The sequence below is a fragment of the Micrasema longulum genome, unplaced genomic scaffold (genome assembly GCF_059751315.1).
Source record: "Micrasema longulum isolate JH-2025_06_02 unplaced genomic scaffold, ASM5975131v1 h1tg001834l, whole genome shotgun sequence".
In the NCBI taxonomy this organism is placed as follows: domain Eukaryota; kingdom Metazoa; phylum Arthropoda; class Insecta; order Trichoptera; family Brachycentridae; genus Micrasema; species Micrasema longulum.
This window is the reverse complement of record NW_028279008.1, coordinates 254,294-266,717: the sequence shown is the minus strand read 5'-3', so window position 1 is coordinate 266,717 and position 12,424 is coordinate 254,294. Positions and strand designations below refer to the sequence as shown.

The following is a 12,424-nucleotide window of genomic DNA, read 5'->3' as shown; positions in this document are numbered from 1 at the left end:
TGTAACTTGAAAGAATAAATCAGTTCTCTGCTGTCCTCCGACACGAGTGTTTTATTTCTGTGCTGTGCTCCCGAGTCCGCCGCCGCCTCCCGCTCGGTCTTCGCTCCTTGCTGTGGCCGCCGCCTTGATCGCTCCGACTGCGCTCGCCTCTTTTTACCACTTGGACCGGGTGGAAAGTCCTTTTCAGGACTACTGAGGTTGACCTAGCTTTCGGTGCTTTCATCGCCGCGTGCCGGGTTCCCAGGCCTCCCGTTTACGCCGGGTGGGCCGATTGCGAGGAACCAGGAAGACGAAGCCGCGCCGACCCCCCACGATATTGAGGGCTGTCGGATACACTTAGACTGATCCGTGAGTCCGCAACACGCTACGCGGCCACAACCCGATTCAGATTTTTAATCCAAACTTCAACATTTTTAACCGAATCAGGATTTTGAACCCAAACATGACATGTACAGTATTTAAAGTTTTATACTATTGTCTTTACGACCGATGATCTGACAATGAAAATCAAATACAAATTTGATTGTACTCCAAATGCAATTCAAACTCTGGAGTACAGAAGAGTGATTGCAGATCAATTATTCTTATTTAAAATTGTGAACAATGTCATAGATTGCCCAATTCTTACAAGTTCTTAAGAATATATTGTGCCCAACAGGACAAGACTTTAAACTACATTCAATTTGCCGTTACCCAGGACAAATTCAAGAAATAATGATTTTTTCTATAGAGCATGTCATTATTACAATACCGTTCTCTCCGGTCACGCAGATATTTTTCATCTCTCTTATATTAAATATAGAAGATTCCTTATAAGCCTTGATAATACGCCTGTATATTTTTTAACAGTCATTAAAATGTATATTCATTACCTTCTTCAATATTTTTCATAAGCTGTTTTTTTTCATAGTTTTAATATATGTGTTATTTATAAATTAACTTATTTATTATTAAGACTTTTTATTTATTCTGATTATTATTTTATTATCATTATTATTGGTACTTGTGTTTTTTTTGTTTTTGATTACTTTTATTTACTTTATTATTTTATTTATGTTCAAAGCATTAACTTTGCGGTCAAACATTTTTCATTAAAGTTAGTAAATATTTGTATTAAAACCACTTACTAACTTTTTATGTCTACCGGTTTCGATACGTAGCCGTCTCTTCGTCAGGACACTCACTACACCAACATGCAAATGCTCAAATACACTTTAAACTTTACAATCACCGTAGTAAACATAGTCCTAGCAAAAAAATACATAAATTTTTTGCAGAGTTAAAAGGGATGCAAACACCACCATGTCCGAACATGCACTAAAATTTAGTTCATAATATTCTGCGATATGTTTCTAGGGGTAGGCATTAGGGAGGAGAGGAACTAAGGGGTTGCACGTTACACGAATGGTTGATTTTTAAATCAAAAAGTTGTCTATATCGAAAAGATGTTTGAATGTTTATTAAGGGAACATTATTTTTAAATGCTTTTTTAATTTAGAATGTTTAATTTTAGTCCTTTTTTATTATTTTAATGACATGTAATATTTTAATGTAATAAAATTTTAACTCCAGTATCCTTATTAAAATCGTGAATTGAATTTATGAGATGATTGGCAAACTAGGTGTAGTAAGTGTCCTGAAGAAGAGACGAGTACGTCTCGAAACCGGTGGACATTAAAAGTCGGTAAGTGGTTAAATACAAACATTTACTTACATGATTTACTTTTATTTTATTTGTTTTATGTGTATATATTTTATTTGCAATTTCTGAATAACTCATAAAATTTCTTAATTTTTAAATTAAATTTACGTTATGACTGGGTTATTATAATGCGTACACTTGATTTTTACATAGCTAGATAGCTGTAGAAAATGGTTGACTGTTTTTACTATTTAAGTTCTAATGTACCTTCATTCATATGAATTTAAGTAAAAACTGTTGTTGTATTCCCAAATAAATAAATAAAGTAAAATTACGTATTTCATACAAACATGGAAATGATAGCTCCAAAATAACTTTCACCATAAATGTGGATAATGGTGCCATCGCATATATTTCACGTTATTCGTGTGTATGGAGTTGGATAAAATAAATCAAGCAAGGAATGCAAATGCTACAGAATCTGGGTAGAATCTTGTTTTGTTTGGAACGCAATTGCAGTTGTGAATCCGAGAGCTTTTTACGACCGGATAAATTACACCACCAATCATTTAAACCCCGCAGAGGTGCATTTTACTTTCCGAGCTCAACTCGGGACTGTTTTCCTATTTGTTTCTTCCTCAAGATAATTTTTCCATTTGGCAAAGGGAATATTACTTCTGTTCCGATGCGCCTCATCGAATATGTTTTAGCCTTATTTTATTATATTTGCTCGTTTCAAGTAAAGTTCTGAACGTTTTCGACGCGTTCCTTTTATAACCATAATACCTGACTTTGTTGGTTCAGAGTCTAGGTCTTAAACTCGCAGTTAGTATGTTGAAAGGGTATTTAGAACCATCTTTGCAAGTGTACAAGTTTAATCACTATAAGACTCGTGTACTTATTCCTCGGCATGGAGACATCTCACAGAGTGTAGTTTAAAACGTAAGCTTATTTACATATTCAATGCTCGAGTGCCATTTTGTTGTAAATAGACGAAATAAGTCCCGGTAGGCGCCAGCTCTGTCGCCGGTTTGGGTAAATTATTTCTACGTTTAGGGATGATGAAAACTCTATTTAATGCAATTCTTATAAAATTTATTTTGAACACTGTTTTTAGAAAAAACGTGTTCTTGTCTCCAGTCAGGTGGCACAATGAAATCAAGAATGTGTGGAGAGCTCCAGAGATTAATTGATTTACGATAAATAAAGTATTAAACCTGACCCTGATGTTTGGGAGCGAAGTATGGATTAGGCTGAATGCTGTCGAAATGAGATCTTTCGGGCGAATGTGTAGTAAAACAATGTATGATAGATGCACAATTATAGAGATCCGTACATTATGTAGGGCTGAGTTAAGCATTATCGACAAAATCAAGAAAGGATCTCTGCGCTGGTTTGGAGATGTAGAGCGAATGGACAGCGAAATAGCGGCTAAGAATATTAAAAATGCAAATGTTGATGGATGCAGAAATAGAGGAAGACCGAGAAAGACATTGCATGACCAAATCCAACAAATACTTGAAGATGGACATGTTAAAAGTCGGAATAATCGGCGTGCGTGCATGAGAAGATGTATGAATGTAGAGGAAGCGAAATCTGTATGCAAAGATAGAGTGATGTGGAGTGCTATTCTCTCTGCCTTCCTTTACAGTTAACCGGCGTGATACTTAAAATATATGCTTACAAAATTATTAACAACTACTAGTATATCAGATTTAAAAAAAAAAATCTTTTTGTGGCACTTACATATTTGTATTACTTATTTTGCAAGAAAAGTGAATTTCCGTAAGTGTATTCAAACGATTGTCGGCCTCGTGGTGTAGTGGTCAGCGCGTTTGGCTGCCATGCAAGAGGTCTCAGGTTCGATTCCCGTCATGGCGAATATGAAATATTTATTCAAATAACTTTTTTCACTCCACCGAAAATAATTTATCTGCAATCGCTCTTCTGTACTCCAGAGTATGAATTGCATTTAGAGTACAATCAAATTTGTATTTGATTTTCATTGTTAGATCATCGATCGTAAAGATATTAGTATAAAACTTTAAATACTGTACATTTTCGAGTTGAAAATCTTGATTCGCTTAAAAATGGTAATGTTTGGGTTAAAAACCTGAATCGGTTTGTGGTTGCGTGGCTAGTGTTGCGGACTCACGGATCAGACGTCTAAGGTTCGAACCTCACTCGACCCCAACTTGAGAACACGCTAACCACGATGAGTTATCATTATTATGGATTACTTATTTAGTGCCATTTTCGTACTGTAATACCTCAAAGGCGCTTTACGAAGTGATTGAAGTGAGTGAAGTAAAAATATTTAACTTTTTGAATTTGTAATTGAAGTAAAACCATTTACTTTTTTATCACATGCTACGGATTTATTAAAATGATTTAGAGAACACTATTTTATTTTAATTTTATTTTACTATTTAGAGGAATTTAAGATTTTTCCTAAACGTCGCTTCACTCTCACAGTTTCGCACTTCTGCTGGGAGAGCATTACATGTCATATGGCCTGCGACCGCAAATGCTCGTTTACAGAATTTAGTGCGCTGTTTGCGTTGAGGTATAATAACTTTTCCTCTCGACGTAGATGAAGCTGATACGCTCAGTAAGACGTCCGTCAACTAGTTCATCTGGAATGCAAAATCCTACATGATACATACTCATATCTTTGTTAAAACTTAAAATTTACCATATTTTGCGGACGATAAGACGCACCTCAAAAACAAAACAATTTTTTTTTTTTTTAATGTTTTGGACCATAAGACGCATCAGACCATTAGACGCAACACAATGTTTGGTTGAATTTTCATAAAAAAATGCGTCTTATGGTAAAAAATACGGTATTTTTAATTCCGTGCAATTAATCTAGGGAATCAATTTACTTTAGCTGGTTCAGAAGTTCGTTAGTAATTTGTCTAAATTTTTGTGCTTGATACGAACATCCTTCGCGAGTTAGGAAGTAACTTTCCCGGGAGCGCGGGTGCCTGTCTCGCGCGGATTTATACGGCGAAAGTTGGCGGGAGTTGTTCCCCGTGGACGATTTCAATCGTTCTCCCGTCCGTGGAAGATGCGGTGTCACTTGCTAAATTGTTTGAACGATCGCCACTCTTGAATTATGATATCTGTAAACTTTTCTACTAACCGGGTAGCGTTTTAACTTTATTTATATGTTTTTTACCCATCATAAATTGAATTAGCCGGCGTGTATTTAAAAAGTTTTCGAGCCTATTTGTTTAGTTTTAATAGATAAATTTTTCTGTTTTTGCACTTCTTTATATTTTTTCTTTCGTTTGACTACGAATAACATAATATACACCTTGTTCTTAAAGAACTTGTTCAATTAATCACATTTTCATCTTACTATCTTTTTGGGAAGCTTTTTGACCTGTCACGCCGTATTTCTTTTTTTAAATCGTTTAAATTAATTACAGTTATAATAATTATCTCAATGTTAATGCCGAAGGGCTAAAATTACAATATTACAGAATGAAATTAATAAAAATTGACACCACAAGTAATAAAATTTCAACAAGCTTTGTTTCTAATTAATATTAATCGGTCATAAAATTACACAAAAAAAATTGAAAGGAACGGTAAATAATGAAAAAATACTTAAAACATTGAAATTGTATTCAGAAATTAAATAATACCTCTACAGATAACGAGAAAGACCGATAAAGATACGGCATTTCTAAATCCAACAAAATCTTGAAAAATGAATGAGTCAGAACTCAAAATAATCGACTTGCATGCATGAGAAGATTTATAAATATAGAGGATACTAGATCTTTTTGCAAAAACAGAGTAGTTTGGCGTTCTATCCTTCAGCCTACCCCAATAGAGTAACTGCATGATGGTCTGTTTGTTTTGTTTAGATACTTAAAAATCTAAATAAAATCAATAAATATTCAGGCGAATGTGTGGTAAAATGATGTATGATAGGTGCACATATGTCGAGATCCGTGAAGTGTGTAAGGCTGAGACATGCATTATTGGCAGAATCAAGAAAGGAGTGCTGCGTTGGTTTGGACATGTAGAGCGAATGGACAGCGAAAAAACGGCTAAAAGGATCTACGATGCAAATGTTGATAGATGCAGAAAACGAGGAAGACCGAGAAAGACATGGCACGATCAAGTCCATCAAATACTTGAAGATGGACATGTCAAAAGTAGGAATAATCGGCGTGCGTGCATGAGAAGATATTTGAATGTAGAGGAAGCGAGGTCTGTATGCCAAGAAGGAGCGTTATGGCGTTCTATCCTCTCTGCCTACCCCTACGGGGGAAACGGCGTAAAGGTTTGTTGTTGAAATATTTTTCAACAGGACATCTTAACAATATGTAGTGCATTAAATAAGTTTTTTTTTTTTTTTTAATATTTGCATTCTTATAATTTTTAATTGAATCGGCCTTCACTTCGTAACACTTCATTATAAATTATTATGAAAATAAAACTTTGTTATCAGTGTTACACAATTTTATTATTTTACAAGAACACAACTATAGTTTTGGGAGAGCACTCCTCCCATCGACGGGTGATATAAAACTTTTTATATCACCCGTCGATGGGAGGAGTACTCTCCCGAAACTATAGTTGTGTTCTTGTAAAAGAATAAAATTGTGTAACACTGATAACAAAGTTTTATTTTCATAATAATTTCTTATAATTTACCCAAATATTTCATTGTGTAGGCCATTTTCAACGATTTGTAATAATTCACTATTAGAAAATGGGAATTAAGTAAGGGTAGAGTGGGGTTCGGACCACGGAACTTTGAACCGTAAACCATAGGACGACAAGCCGATTTAAAAGCTGATTGATTGCCTTATGTATTGAGCCATTTATGTTGCATCGGCAGCCAACCTCATGTTGGGTATCTCTAAACCACAAAATCGTATTTATTTTTCCTGTTCCACTCTCACTCCAACGACATATCTTCCAAGTTTTATAATTTATCGAGTTTTTGTTTACCGGAAACCTGCCACGTCCCAACACAGCGTGTTGCATCACTCTACCTTAGCTGGCGGAATCCATTATTATACCCTTACCTCTTTTCCTGGGTAATCGAAAATAACTCCCTTAAGTGTTAAAGTTCCATCTGGGATTAGATATTAACTTCCGGTGCTTTATTGCTTCGCTGGCTACAGAGTTGGGGACGAAATTAATAAGTTTCTCACCTAACAAAAAGTCTTCGAGTCACACACGATTTATGCAGCGTTATCTTGACCGTAAATTTCACGGCAAAAAGTAATTGTCTTAGCACTTTAGATCCCAGGACCAAGATTTGCTTTATATTAACAGAAGGACTGGGGACTTTGAGACTAAGCCCATTCAGTCACATACGCCTAGAATTTCATTTTACTTTGTGAATAATAGAAACCACTATTACAAGACCAAGGTAGAATAAAAACTTAAATGACCTCGAGACACTTCGGTTTGCAATTTAATAAAACAATTAAATCTTAATAGACCTTCACCGTAATTCTATTGAGATTCTCCTCTTGATCCTGTTGCAAACGATACTCCGTACATTTTTATGTATTTTGTTTAAAAACGTTGCCTTCATTTTTTTTCTATATTTCCTCTAACACCATGAGTAGTTTATCAACTTTATTTTTATAAAAATCATGAGTTGAGTTGCAAATATAGTTTAAAATCATGCTTCTGATGGTTTGAAAATAGTGTTAAGCAAACATTGCAATATCCATCAGCCATTTTATTCGACCAAGAGATTTAAATTTTCAAAATGGCCGTGCCATACAAATATTAATAAAGTTTTTTGAATTCGTGTTTCTATTAAAGCTAATTTATTAGTATCTTAAAGTTTAAGTTCAGTGAAAATAACATTTTGAACATAAAGACTATCTTTGGCATTTCATCGTAGCAGTTTTTGTTATTTTTCTCGAAAACACCAAAAACAGGAGTTTGCTTCCAATGCCCTCAATTGTCGGCCCCGTGGTGCAATGATCAGCTCGTTTGTCTACCACATAAGAGGTTTCGGGTTCGGTTCCCGACATGGTTGATATGAAATATTGATTTGAAACGGTGTTTTCACACTAGAATATTTCAGTCACTGGTCATCTTACCTTCATGTAGCAAAAAATGATCAAGATACGCTGCGATTGGTGCACCGATTCAGTGCCTTATGCACTATAAGGTGCGGAAAGGGAATAATGATGATGATTTTTTCAATTTTCCTGTAGAACTTTGATTTCCATTTACCTTCATCCACCTTTAAAAATTAAATTTTTCCCTAATTGTACCAATGGAATATTTTATGCAATAGGTGGTGCAGATAAGAGGAGTTTAAAGCTTATGTTCTCCTGACATGCGTTCATTTATTAGAAGATGGTGCATTTGTTTTCAAACTGCAATTATAATTGAACTTAACCTTTTACAATTTTTCTAGGCATTGAACATTTATTTGCAACTGTCCTATGTCGAATGTTTTAAGCTTTGGTAAGGTGCCAAAATTCGCATATGGAAGCATTGGTACAATGCAAGTCTTACTGTTGAATTGTCAGCATTATATTTTGAACGAGTACAGACTAAATTATCAGATAGCACGCATCCTGTTAAAGATTGCTTTAGCGATTCTTCAGCAGATTGCAAGAAACTATTAAATATTTTAAACTACGAACCCTCTGAATCTTTTGCCAATTTTCGTAACAAAGTAATTACGACATGATAAAAATTAAAACCACGTTTCTTGCTTTGTTATACGAATTGCAATGGTATTTTTTCGAACTAAATTTTCTTTTTCTATGAATCGACTAGAATAGATCATTTGGATGCCCACGTTACGACAAATGACGTCACATTTATTTCATCCGTTAAGAGGTATTCTGGATATTACCGTGGATTCAATATTTTCAACATTAAGCTCGAGCCATTTTTCAAAATTATAAGTGTATACTAATGGCGTGGCTCGGTGATATGTCTTTAGATTTGAGAGACATTCTGATCGATTACCAACCTTTATACTTTCGTTAGAAAAACGGAAGAATCTAATATACCGTAACTGAACTTACACTTAGTAAAATTCTTATCATTTTTTTGCGTTTTTTATAAACGGGCGGCTGTTTTAAGAGCTTTCGTTATACAACTTAGGCATCATCGAATTGATGGTTTTTTGTATCATTATTATTATTAAAATTTTCCTTTCTCTTCAGACGATAATCAAATATCAAATAACGTTTCATAACTTGATAGTTTTTAGTCACATAATTATACTGATGATGCATACGTGTTAAGCAAATCAAAATATATCTCTTTTGTGTAGCTTGAAAGAATTTATGAAATGAGAAAATTTAAAGAAAGGAATATGAAAATCTAAGTATTTACAGGGTTTATGACATGTCATTGGCTGGTTTAAGTTGCCACTTCACACACTGTGAAACATTCGCCATTATTTCTATGTTTAAACATCCGTATTTCTTCCATCTGTTATTTTTCGTGAAGTTTATGAGCTTAAAATTTTACTGATTTGAGCAAAATTCATCTGACTTAATTATTTCACCTACATACCAGGCAACGCCTGAAAATACTTTGAAAACATTGTTCTTCTTGGACCAGTTGGTTTAATCTACAATATTTTGAGTTTGTCCATGTGTTTCTAGACAACTTGTTTATGTTTGTAGACTTTTTTATCACCCTTAGCAATTTCTCTTTCATTAATTGGCAATTTTACACACTTTGTAATATTCACTATTCTGATATACCGTCTAGCTTAAATACACCGAATTGCAAAATCAAATTTCGTGATTCTAAGTTTTATAAATCTTATTTTGATCATTCGTGTACTTCTTTACATTTTTTATATTTTATCGGTTATATTTCATATTATTTATACATAATGTTTATACTTTGATAACCAAGCCTCTTAATTTAAATATTTTAAAACTTATCTGCGTATCTTGTATCCACATTACACAACATTACAATTAATTTCTACTTGCTTGGAATTCAGTGACTATTAATAAAACTTAACAAAAACGCTTCATTTTGAGCGGCTTTCCACGTATGTAATTTGGAAGTCTGTGATCCCAAATCGCTAAAACTATATCTTGTTCCAAAAACACAGACGTGCGTCAAACTTCGTTCTCCATATCCTGTGTACTCCCTCCTCCCCTCTTTTCCGCCCTTCGCCGATACCTTCATCCACACTCCTCCTACCCCTGTAATAAAGCGGGCGTCTCCCTTCTGGTGTAATTCTCTATATCTCTTCTTCGCATTAGCTTGCGGAGTCAGCTTGCCATCGGAATTAGCCTTAAATTTCAGGTCAGCAAATGGCCAGCTCAGTTTCTTCATTTATCCATTCGTCGTGTAATATGATTACGTCATCTTTGTGGAAATGATCCGCTCTTAATAATGAATAATTATCACAGTTTATTAATCTTACTAATTTGTTTTTGGCTAAAAGATATCGAATCTAGTACGCCATTTTCAAAATTATATTTCATGTTAAAAACGATAAAATTCATAAAAGTTAAATATTTTATTTAATCTGTCTGTTTTTTGCAAAAGTATTTTTTTTAATTTTATCTATTTATTTGCACTGATAATCATAGTATGACACCGTTTTCTGCTCAAGGTATTTAACAACTTTGTTTTAGTTGTTTTTTTGGTTATTAAGATTTGGTTAGATTTTGAATAAGATGAAATGTCAACAATATTTTGAGTTTGTCCAAATTTTTGTAGACAAGGACTGGATTCAACTCCCTGGAGAGCTGTTTATATTAACATATTACAACAGAGATGAAGAACATTTAAGAAAAGGTAATATAGAACTTCACAAACATCAACAGATGAAAGAGTTGAAGGAATATAGATGTTCAAATATAGGCAGAATGGTGAATGTTACACAGTGTGTAAAATAGCCACTTAAACCAGTCATTGACAGGTCATAAGCCCTGTAGATGCCTAGACTTATATATTACCATTTCTTAAATGTTCTTCATCTCTGTTGTAATATGTTAAGATGAAATGTATTTTATAAATATTGTTACTATTTTTTTATTCTGGATTTTTAACAATGAGACTTTCGGGTCCCTTCAGACAGTAAATACTTATTCAAATATAAACGTTAAGCAATATTATGATATTTATTCATATAATTATTCTTATCGTTGCAGTATAAATACACTAAACAATGTGAACACGATGAGCAAGCCCTCGGTTCTATTTTCTTCAAACTACACATTTCACATCGACCATTTTTCTTACCGAATACAGGCCAATGTATTCATCTTTTTCCTTGGCAAACATCATTGGTAACAGACATATTATTCTTCTTTCTTCTCTTAATAGGTTTTCTGTTCAGATCTGAGGTCGTGGGTAACGACTTACGTTTTTGAGCCATAATTAGGACATCAGTCTTTTGGCGGTGGTTCGACGCTTGTCCATCACATGTAAAAACAATTATAAAATTTACTGATAAACATTACAGTAACATAAACACAGTAAACAACAAATAAACGTAACTTCGAAGCACTTACCTAATATAATATCTGCAAAAAATCCAAATGTTTCAAAATGTCACCGGTATTATAACTGCCGCCATTTTGAAAATGTGCTCAATAAATACTTTTTATTTTTGCCGCTAGGTGTGTAAGTGTACCTAGATGTTCCACCAGACAGAAAATTATACGAAGTTATTACAAGTATTTAGATATAGGCTTATAAACTTAGCATGATTTAGTTCCGCCAGGCAGGAAAGGGTTAAATAGAAATATCGTGATAATTAATAATCGTTTAATTCCAGTGTTAATTTGTAATAAATAAATGTCAAAAGCAAGATTTTTTATTTTTTTCTTCTTTTCCAGAGTTTAGTTTCAAATGTGAGATCAGTCCCCAAAGGGGATTGCAAAGTTCTCCCTATTACTTCTGAGTGGCAAATTACTGCTAACTTTATGACGTGTCAGGCTTCCTTTCTTGAGCAATCGAAAACTTAAATGAGGATGCGCAGTCACCACTTCTGCATCATTAGCAAAACTTGCAAATGTAGTTTCTTCGGTGACGCTATTCCTCCCAGACAGTTTAGACTTCTCACCAGTCAAAAACAAATCCCTTTTCATGGCATATTAAATCAAATGACAAAAAAAATATTATCAAATTAGGTTTAATTACATTTGATAAGTGTAAACAATCTTTATTGTAATATTTTATCTGGTTTATCATAATGATTATTATTATTTATGTAAATGTGTATATGTCCGTATTTTCATTTTGAGACCGACACTAAATTTTGTCATTACCAATCAAATATTTACGATAAACTTCACTGGTAACTAATATTAATAACTGCCAACGTAAAATATTGCGTGCTTTATTTACATAAATTATCAAAATACTGCAGGGCATCGATAGTCTGAACACCCAAAAAATTTTTTTAGTCTGAACAAACAAAGTTTTTGTAACTAAAAGTACATTTTAACCATGCAAAATGTTAAATTATTAGAGTACAACGCTTTTAATCCAACCTTCTAAAATAATTTCAGCATCGTGCTTTGACGAGAGTTATTTGGCGACACAAAAACGCTTTATCCCTTGAATCGAGATATCGACTTTATCCGCCCATTCCAAGCAAGTATTCGAGGCAAACTCAGCTAGAGCATGTAGAATCTTTGCAGCGCCTTGAGTTCCGATGCCTTCAATTATTTTGTTTTCGCTATCATGCTCATTTCTTGCTTTTCTTACTATGTCTACATAAGTTAAAGGCTACAGACAATCAATATCAGCATTGTTTATTAAGAAATTGTAATCCCTACTTTGCAC

At 33.8% G+C, this 12,424-nt stretch overlaps 1 long non-coding RNA gene across 1 annotated transcript in view; it reads right to left on the bottom strand.

The window, feature by feature from the left end:
- Window positions 1–11,056: 11,056 nt before the first annotated feature.
- Window positions 11,057–12,424, bottom strand: part of LOC148273793 (uncharacterized) — a 33,640-nt gene continuing 32,272 nt past the window's right edge. The window contains exon 2 of the long non-coding RNA XR_015824472.1: window positions 11,057–11,267. This is a non-coding gene — a long non-coding RNA (uncharacterized LOC148273793). The remainder of the gene's footprint in view (window positions 11,268–12,424) is intronic.